Source organism: Frieseomelitta varia, unplaced genomic scaffold (genome assembly GCF_011392965.1).
Source record: "Frieseomelitta varia isolate USP_RPSP 00005682 unplaced genomic scaffold, Fvar_1.2 scaffold_638, whole genome shotgun sequence".
In the NCBI taxonomy this organism is placed as follows: domain Eukaryota; kingdom Metazoa; phylum Arthropoda; class Insecta; order Hymenoptera; family Apidae; genus Frieseomelitta; species Frieseomelitta varia.
In genome coordinates this window covers 7,129-16,856 of record NW_025110410.1, presented here as the reverse complement: position 1 = coordinate 16,856, position 9,728 = coordinate 7,129, and the positions used below count along the sequence as shown (strand labels likewise).

The 9,728-nt window shown below is 34.7% G+C and overlaps 1 long non-coding RNA gene across 1 annotated transcript in view; it reads right to left on the bottom strand.

The window, feature by feature from the left end:
- The window catches only part of LOC122534764, a 19,693-nt gene extending 12,092 nt beyond the window's left edge, over positions 1 to 7,601 (bottom strand). Inside the window, exons 1-2 of the long non-coding RNA XR_006307987.1 lie at positions 6,957 to 7,601; positions 4,354 to 4,357 (exon numbers count right to left, since the gene is read on the bottom strand). This is a non-coding gene — a long non-coding RNA (uncharacterized LOC122534764). The remainder of the gene's footprint in view (positions 1 to 4,353; positions 4,358 to 6,956) is intronic.
- Between the last annotated feature and the right edge of the window lie 2,127 nt (positions 7,602 to 9,728).

Here is a 9,728-nt window from a genome sequence, read left to right as displayed (position 1 = left end):
AAAAAAAAAAAAAAGAAATATAGACTAGCGTAAAAAGAGCTGTACTGTATATTACCTTTGAGACAACAAATTGATTCATAAATGTTTATAAGAAATGTTTATTATTGTCGCATTGAAGTGATGTAAATTAATTAACGTCAGAATATAAAGAATTAAAGGATGACTTGAAATCTGGAATTTTGAAGATTCAACATTCGAAAGACTTGTAAATTTGAAGATTATAAAATCTGATGTTAAAGGATTGTAATTTCCAAAGATCTGTTTGTCAGTTTAACAATAAACGAAAAATTGCATCAATTGCAGGAGATGTACTGTAATTACTATTATTGAAAATGAAACACAGAAAAAAAAAAAAAGAAATACTAACTGTAACGAGTTAGTTCAATCGTAAATTTTCTCTGAGAAACAACTGTGTAACCAGAAGATCTACGATAATGGAAGATTCATCCTTATCTGACCTCCAACGTGGCTTTCGTCTCATAAATTTTGATTCACAAGAATAAAAAGACTGACTCGTTTGGACATTTTGCTCGCGTTCAGAATTTACACATTTGTAACTTGAAACTTGTTACCGACCCGATGTCTAACGTGATTACTATCCAACTTAGTAATTTACGCGGATGTGAAAGCTAGCTCCTTGCAAGTTTCGTCTATGTTCCAAGTTCATACACCTACTTATAACCTTCTCTTTTCTTCTTTTAACATACAATTCATACAAATATGAAAATTCAGCTTTCGGAAATTTTATTTTGCACTTAAAATTCAGATGTCGTTGCGCAATAATCGTAAAAGTGATTTAATTCTTTTCACAATTTTCCAATAACTTTAACACGTTACTCTTCTAATCTGCGAAATACCCGATAAAAATAAAAAAAAAAAGTGAATTTCGATATCTGAAAATTCTTTCGGCTCGTGTCGCAATTTTTATTAACTCGTAAACACATAAATCGAAAATCATACGTTACCTAGTCGGTTATTTCAATATTTTTCAGATAACTAACGCTGATATTTCAATTCTTCACACGTATTGCTGGCGTTTCGGCTTATTCTATGTATAGTTTCTAATTCCCCTGATCAATATCAGTGCTGGCATTTGCGCAATTCGCGGAGATAAATTTTCACGAATGTTACCGATCCGAGTTGTCGATCTAACACGTGAATGGTCTAACAATTGTTGAAATGGCCCGAAACATACTTTCTTTTTTTTTTTTTTCTCCAACTTTAGTGGTACGTTATTGATATATCAGCAACGCGTCCAAGTTTTTTTCATTGAAAATGTTGGCCAGTAGCGTTCCTGTCCAGAATCTGTTTTTCAGAGCAAACAGGTTAATCCGTTAAAGTCAAAGTGCCAACTGGATTCAGTGTAGGATGCTGGAAAACCTACTTGATGTGCCAACTAATTTGGCAATATTCTCCGTGTAATATATCACGTAACATATTTTTTGCTCACGTCGCTCTCATCACCGTTTTTACATATTGATCGTTTAACAGATCGTGAAAAAGATTAGCAAATTGAATTTGAATTTCGTATATTTATCAATTTTGGCCGCAAGTATCCTCATTTCATTTGTCAGGATGGAAAAGGATAAAAAATTTTGAGATTCTAACTGGCGAACAAAACATAAAATAAAAATAAGAAATTACATATTAAAATCGACTAGTGATGAATTTCTCTATATCTTACAATTCTTTAGTCTCTTGCATTTAATTATTCCATTTCATAATAACAATTCGCGTTGTTTTAAACTTCCAGAAAACGTTCAGAGAAATTACTTGTAAGATGATCCCCATATAGGTGCACGTATCAAGTTTTAACCACTTGCGCTGGCAACTGCTGATTGCGGACCATAACGAGCGACCAAACCGTGTGTACAATAATTCGTCGCTTTCTTTTTCTTTTTTGAACTCGTCGGTGTGACATCACTGGACAGAAATTACTGTGAAGTGATAAACTTATTATTTGTTTCTGTCTATTTCGTTTCACTTAATTATACTTAAAACTGAGGAAATATTGCAATTTTGGGAGAAAAAAATTCTCGACGTGCGTGACACGTCGTTCCAGCGCAAGAAGTTAAACAAGGTTGTGCACGATCTAATGCATGATGTTCTCTCAAAACGACATAAATAGAAAGTAAAGGGAGACTAGAATAATACAGACTATATAAAGGAAGACTATAATAACCGTAAAGGAGAAGCAAAATGGAGGAAAAGCAGGCAATCGTGAATTGCGTAACATTTCGTGTGGTTGTTGCAATAAATCGAAATGAGACACTCTATGCGCGTGCTTTTCCGGGAAACGGGAATAATCAAAGAACGACCTTGAACGTCGGAAATCATCAACAGTGGAAAAATAAATCGCGCGAATAGAAAGGATAAACCGTGAAATCCTGCCGCGGTCACGCTGATTGCTACCTCACCGTGATTGAACTACAATTTCCAAATGCCCTTAACCTTCGATCCGATTTGATTCACTCTAAATCCGTGTCGGACGACTGTTCGACCAACTGTTACTGACCAACTGGTGAATTTTAATGATCTTAAAATCGACTTCAACGCCGAATAAACAGAATTGGCGCGAATAAAAAAATATTACGCCTAAGATATTCAGGTATTTTAAAGTTACGTATACAGTACATTATAAAATTAAAGTAGAGCTAATCTGTAGATTATAGTTTAGTATTAAAATGTCGAAAACACGGATACACAGAGAAATATAGGAAAAGAAAGACTCATGTGCATAGTCGAATGGTCAGATTTTCAAAATGACGCGAAACGAGATAAAATCATTTCACGAATATTAATTTTTCAATTAATTGGAATAATACAGAACGTGTCATAACTTCAACACGCTAAAAGAAGAAAAATAATTCGTATAACATATGCCTGATGATATCTTGTTTCTGAGATAGGGTCGAATTTTTGTCTTCCAATAATTTTGATCAACTGAATTCTTCATTTAATTTATAAATTAATTCGTTTCATTTAATTAATAAATGATTTTGAAGGAATCAAAATTTTAATAATAAGATAATAAGAAGCTTACAAGGTATAAACAATACAAAAATGATTGTATTTCAGTAATAGACATATCTATGGATATCATAGATTTATATGAATTTGTTTTCTTATTTTATTGTGAAGTGAAGTTATGCCCATATATTTTGATACACTCTGTATACTATGTATCATTATATCTGCATACACTATGCATCATTTCTCATAAACGTGCTACATATTTTTTTGTCGTCAAACTAATTTACACGTGTTGTTATCATTTTTTTGTATCATTCCTATTATATTTTTTATAAATACAAATAAATTTTTTTCTGTCAGTTACAATTCACTTTACATTTTACGGACTCGAACATATTGCAATTTAAGCGATTAGAATTCCGCGATATTTTTTGTTCTTTATAACTCTTTGGAATTTCTACCGATAGCGTGGTTCTTTATCTTCGCTAAATACTTCAAGTCAAGTGATAAAATAGGACGAAAATTATAGCTCGCGTTGCTATATTCGCATGTCCGTAAATAACTTTCATTTTGCAACATCGTCTCATTCACGATTTAGGAAACATGTCGTGTTTCAGGAAACTTCGACCCGCTTCTCGAATTAAATGTTTCACAGACGAGTCCAAAAATAATGCTCGCCAACCGAACTGAATTAAACCGAACAGCAACAAATATACATCTCAGTTTGGAACTATTTTTAATTCGATTGAAATGAAGTGATATGAATTCGAACTAATTTACGTCGCGATTCCTCTCAATCTGAATTTCGATTCCCAACGAGTCTCAAAATTTAGAATACCGTGTAAAACGTCACGATTTAAATCATACCTAACAATACCGTTACATAAATAAATCAGTGATTCCTTTAAGATTTTATGATTGTTCTACAACGTCTATGTGAAAATTTTTCTAAAATTTCGACATCATCCAGACTGAATCATTTCACCTCTTGCGATTTTTTCCTCCAACAAAACTACAAACTTTCAGCAAACCGCTGAAAATACACGTTGTAATGCTATTCAATGCCACTTCGATCTACGCAATCCTCGTGAAATTAGCATCGCGCAGATTTTAACAAAAAATTATCGAGAAGCTCGATCGTGATATATCTTAATGCTCTTTTCTCGTAGCCTCATTATCGCGTACCACGATAAGACCACTAATTCCTTCACCACCGACTGTTTGCACGTAGTCTCAGCTTCGGCTGACACGTCAAAAGCGATCTCTCTCACTTGCTTGTTATCGCGCCATTCAAACAATCCTCGAGACGCCAGCGAACGCCAACGGATCTCCAACGATCAGAAAATTTTATCTCCTCTACACAATGGCTGTGCTCACTACTTTTCTACCGATCGTAGATACGTACAAATCGAGGGTGTGCTCAAGGATGAATTGCTCAAACAAGGACTGCTTTTACAAAAACCGCAACGTTAAAAGTAGTTTTTCTGTTTTTATTCCATTTAGTGTTCAATTAACTTTTTATTCGAATTTTTAAGCTGTACCACATTTTTTGTCACGACATCATACATTCTTTATTTTTTTTTCAAATTAATTTGATCCTTGGTGTTAAATTGGCATAATGGTCAAAAAATTATTGTCAACCTTTCGAGGACAACGACTAATGTTGACGATAAATTTGAGTTATATATTAATGATGTATTATTAATAATAATAATTAGACACAGGTTTGATAATAATTTTTGTAGCCCTAAACGCTCATATACATATAATTATATATAATTATAAAATTTACACATACACATATAATTATATATAATTATAAAATTTACACGTACACATATAATTATAAAATTTATATTTTTTGTAGCTTTAAATGCTCACAAGTATATAATTGTGCATGATTATAAAATTGATTATTGTTGAAATAATTTCTAATATATTTTGCACTGCACAGATATCCCTGAGAGTTTAATGAAAAGGCCAATTCACAAGTTCTTTTACTGACAATAAATTCCAACTGCGCATAATATTGGCACAAATTCTATTTTCACGTGTTAGAGATTAAATTTCATATCGCGATCTTATCATCTCAGAGCTATGTTTAGAACTATAATTTGAAACAATGGCGCATCGAATGCATAATTAGAAGACAGGATGTACTTTGTTATAGAAGAATGTCATTATCGAAAAATGCTACGTGTTAGAAAAATAAATATCACAGAACCTGCACCTATATTTACATCCTATAAAACTATATTTTATTTTTAAAAAATGTGCAAGAATAGAAGGACAAGTTTGTGAATTCATTGGTAACCATTTGCCAGTATTTATTACATATTTATTGTCATACACGACCCGTGAAAGATTATTGATACAGTAGATTTAATAACACATTTTATCGAGAGACCTATGCAATTCGAGTTTCATTTGATTTTGATCTCTATCTGATACATAAATAATTCCTCTTTGCCTCGATGATTTCATATTTATCTCGAATTCGAAAATTAAACGAACGAATCCATGATAATGCACGATATTTACCGATTAAGATAAAAAGATATTGAGAAAGAAAACATAAACCCTTGAAAAAAGAAGGGAGTAAAATGGCAAACAATAATTTCTTGTGACTTTGAAATGAAAAATTCTAATAGAGTACCTTGAACTTTTTTTTTACATTTAATCAATGAAGGTGTTACTTCTCTTATCTCAAATGCTTCGCTCAGATGAATAAAATCTGCGATTTTTCGCGTACAGAGATAAAAAAAAAATTTCTCAGGAAAGTAGAATAATTTATCTATATGCTCTATTGAAATTTTACCGATTGATCGTCGGTAAGTATAATATTAAATTAGTATAGTAAAGTATAATATCTGAAAGTATGATATTTTTTCTCCAATTCTCAGAAATGTAGAGACGTAGTTGTATCATTACGTTCGTAAAGATTTCTCTCGTTATCTCATTGTCAAACGAAAGGTACGAAAATATTTGTACGTTTCTTGAATATTGTGCAACTTCACCATTAAGTTTAACGCGTATCCTCCGCAAGCTTTTCTGAACAACCTGTTTGCGTTTTGTGTTTAACTAGACCAATATGCAAGCTAGTACACGCAACCGGAATTGTTTGAGTAACACATCAAATATTGATTCTGGCAGAAATGAGCTATAGCTACGTCTGGAAGCGTAAAAAGTATCTCAAATCGAAAAAAAAAGTAACTATATTTCACATCAAATTTAACAAAATTTTCTTAATTTGAAAACATTATTTTTTATTTACGTATACGTGAATTTATATATGAATTTTTCTACCATTAGTTAGAATAGCATCTTTAAAGATCGCTTAAATAACTTCAATCAATTAATTATTAAAATTTCAATATCTCACTGTATGAACATCTCACTGTACAATAACAATAAGCACAAAGCGGGCAAGTGGCAATAAGAGAATTCTATAAAATTCACCAACAGCTATTGAAGAATTTCCATTCGCATAATTACACTCCATTACGCTTGAGACGCAACTTTAAAAGCAACATGCACCGTCGATTCTCACGTAACCATTCCAACCTCTCGAATAATCCACAAAACTTCGACAAAAGAGCTCTCTAACTCCCAACATCTCCACTCAACCTCAAATCACACTTACCATTCTACAAACTATCCCAAAAGCCTTTATACTATCAGCCCGCACAACAATAGGATCCAGCTTTATAATCCTGTTCGACTCGACTCTTCTCCGAACGAAATCTCTAGTCAGGATCGGCACCAGAGAAAGTCTGCAGAATACAGTATTGCCGCGTTAACTGACCATCGACTGGGTCAGCTATTTGTATACCAATCATACTCGCGAGCGAAGATGTTCAAGATTTCCTAGATATTATATAGCTCTCTCTCTCTCTCTCTCTAGATGAAATCGCACATTCAAAGAGATCTCGTAGATCCTAACCAAGTCGAGGCGTGCGCATGCGCTCGAAGCGAGAACTAACCTGCAAAAGCACGTGACGGTGTCCTCGACGTCGATGGAAAAGGACGTGTCGATGGCTGAATATTTGAGCACCTTCCTGCTTCCCAAACCAAACATCGGACCAATTACACTGAACAACTGACGAACGAGGCACGACACACTAGCTGCCTTTTTTCTCCCCCCTCCCGAACTAGTAGCGAATTGTGAAAACGGAATCGAGCGGAAGGAACAGCGAAAATCAAGAAAGAAAACTAGGAAGACGGAGAGAGTGAAAGAGAAGACGGGCGAGAGTAAGAGGAAAAAAGGATAAAGGGGGGAAAAATGCGAACGAAAAAAGGTACGACCGATACGGTAACCGAGGCGCGTACAGATACGTACAACGAACAACCAGGCGCAGACTGACGTCGCCGTTCTCCAGGCGTTCGCCAGGTACCAGCTACCGCTATCAGCTATCGGCCGCTACGCTACGATAAACGGAGAAAGCGACTCGCGGCCGACGTAGTCGGCTGTGTGGTGGGGGAGGACAAGTTTCAAGGAGGGGATAGAAAGATGTATGGTGGGGTGGGACGCGAAAAAAAAAAGCAACGAATCAAGGAAAAAATAAAATAAAGTATAAAGGTGTACACACACAGTTTCCATCGTTTCAACTACTCTAAAGTAACACCTCTGCGTAATTTTGTAGTATAATGGCATTGTACATCGTGCGTTATTAAATCGTCGATGTTTCTGTTCTTTTTTTTTTTTTTTTTATTCGATGGACAAGTGTGTCTCGCACTGTGATGTTATTAAATCGCGACTTCCTGTTCCCTCGTTCACACACTTCTATCAATGAAGACGTGTCAAATTTATTTGATAATGGTACTCTATATGCAGAGTCCTTTGCGGGATTATAGAATACTTGTGCGTAGCAGAAACTTCGATTAGAGTATTTAAGCTGAATCGTTTGGCGATTGTCAGATTGCTATCGCCGCTGACAATGAAGAAACATCTCTGTTTAACTCTTCTTCGCGCGGACCATAACGAGTGACCAAATAATTCGTCGCTTTCTTTTTAAACTCGCCGGTAAGATATCATTGTATAGAAATTATTGAGAAGTAATAAATTTATCATTTGTTCTGCCTGTTTTGTTTTACTTAAATATACTTAGAACTGAAAAAATATTAAAATATAAAATATAAATATAAGATAATAAATAAAATATAAAATATAAGATATAAATAAAATATAAATATAAGATAATAAGTAAAATATAAATATAATATAAGATAATAAATAAAATATAAAAAAATTCTCCACGTGCGTGGCAAGAGATTAATTTGGTACTCGTCGTATGCCATCAGTGATCCATAAAACAAACAACTCGGTAGCAAGGAACTGACCAAGGAATATTCCATGATCCTCAGATATATAACACCTTGGGAAGTCTGACAGAAACAAGATAGTGCGTGGGTGTGCGTTACCGATGAGACAGAGACGTGTGACGTGGGAATATCTCTGTGTAAGTACGTGCGTTTTAGAGAGAAACAGGGTGGGGAAAAGCTTGGCATAAAGGGGCTTCCCCCTGTGCGCACCGCTACTGTACTCCCGTCTTCGTCGCACCCCTCGATATTTTTAAAGTCATTTTCCATGGACATATCATATACGAGCGTGGACGTCTGGCTGTCTCCGTCTTTCGTTCTAATGCAATTACGGGAGAGGCTAGGCGCTCAACGAAACCGAACAAGTTCTTTCTCTTTAACATCCGCACCGCGTGTGTACCTGTTCTTCAGGGTCGCGAGTGATGCAGCGGACGGACGATGATGGCGGGACGAGCAGACCGATTCCACGAAGACGAGGTCGAGAAACGGAGGAAGGCGATAATAGCGATGGAGGTACATTTTCACGGATACTCGGAGCGCAATCAACTCTATGGGAGTCTGCTTCGTAATAAATGACGGGGGACTCTGTATTTCTGATGAAATTCTTCAAGTCTTCTTTATTGTACGTGGTGTTCGTATTTTTTCTTTTTTTAGACGCAAATAAAATTCGTAGAAAAGGAACGAGCACGTTTGAAAGCATGTTTCAATCTTCTAACTAAATTTTAATTTAAACTTTGACGCAATCAAGCTTGAGAATGAAATATACACGCACATACAGTGTCAAATTATTAACACATTCACGATGGATAGGCATTGCATTTTCATTTAAAAACGCTTTGCATTGAACGTCTGGTGGAACTTTTAGCGACACACTGATATCAAAAACATAATATCGTGTATTGGTACTTGATCGAATTGCTAACAATGTGAAAAAAAGTTAAATCTATTTCTCCAGATTGTAAAGTTAAAAAATCGATGTGTTAAGGACAGAGCGACTAAATAGTTTTGACTATCTAAATATCTTATAATTGATGAAATTTTTATTGTAACATTGAGCAGAAGTATTCCTTAGAATCTAAGATTTTAAATATGATAACAATTTTCTTTTCGGAAAGAAGTATTCGTGCATTGTCATTCGTACTTCGTGTCTGAAGAAATAGACGGAATTGATTCACGTACCTGCCTTCCTTGCTGGGCCTCACGTGTCTCGTAAAATACGAAAGGTTAAGGCCACCGAATATATAATATTATGTTTCGTAACCCTCTACCATGATGCGAGTATAAATTAAAATGTTACAGGAAAGGAACCTGAATGAAAATTGTTTTCGAAAAAAACAACATCGATTTTGCAATTTAGCTAACGTGATTTGATAGAATACATTCCAATTTATTACAGATTATGGATCGTTTTAATAAGTATAAATATTTGTTAAACC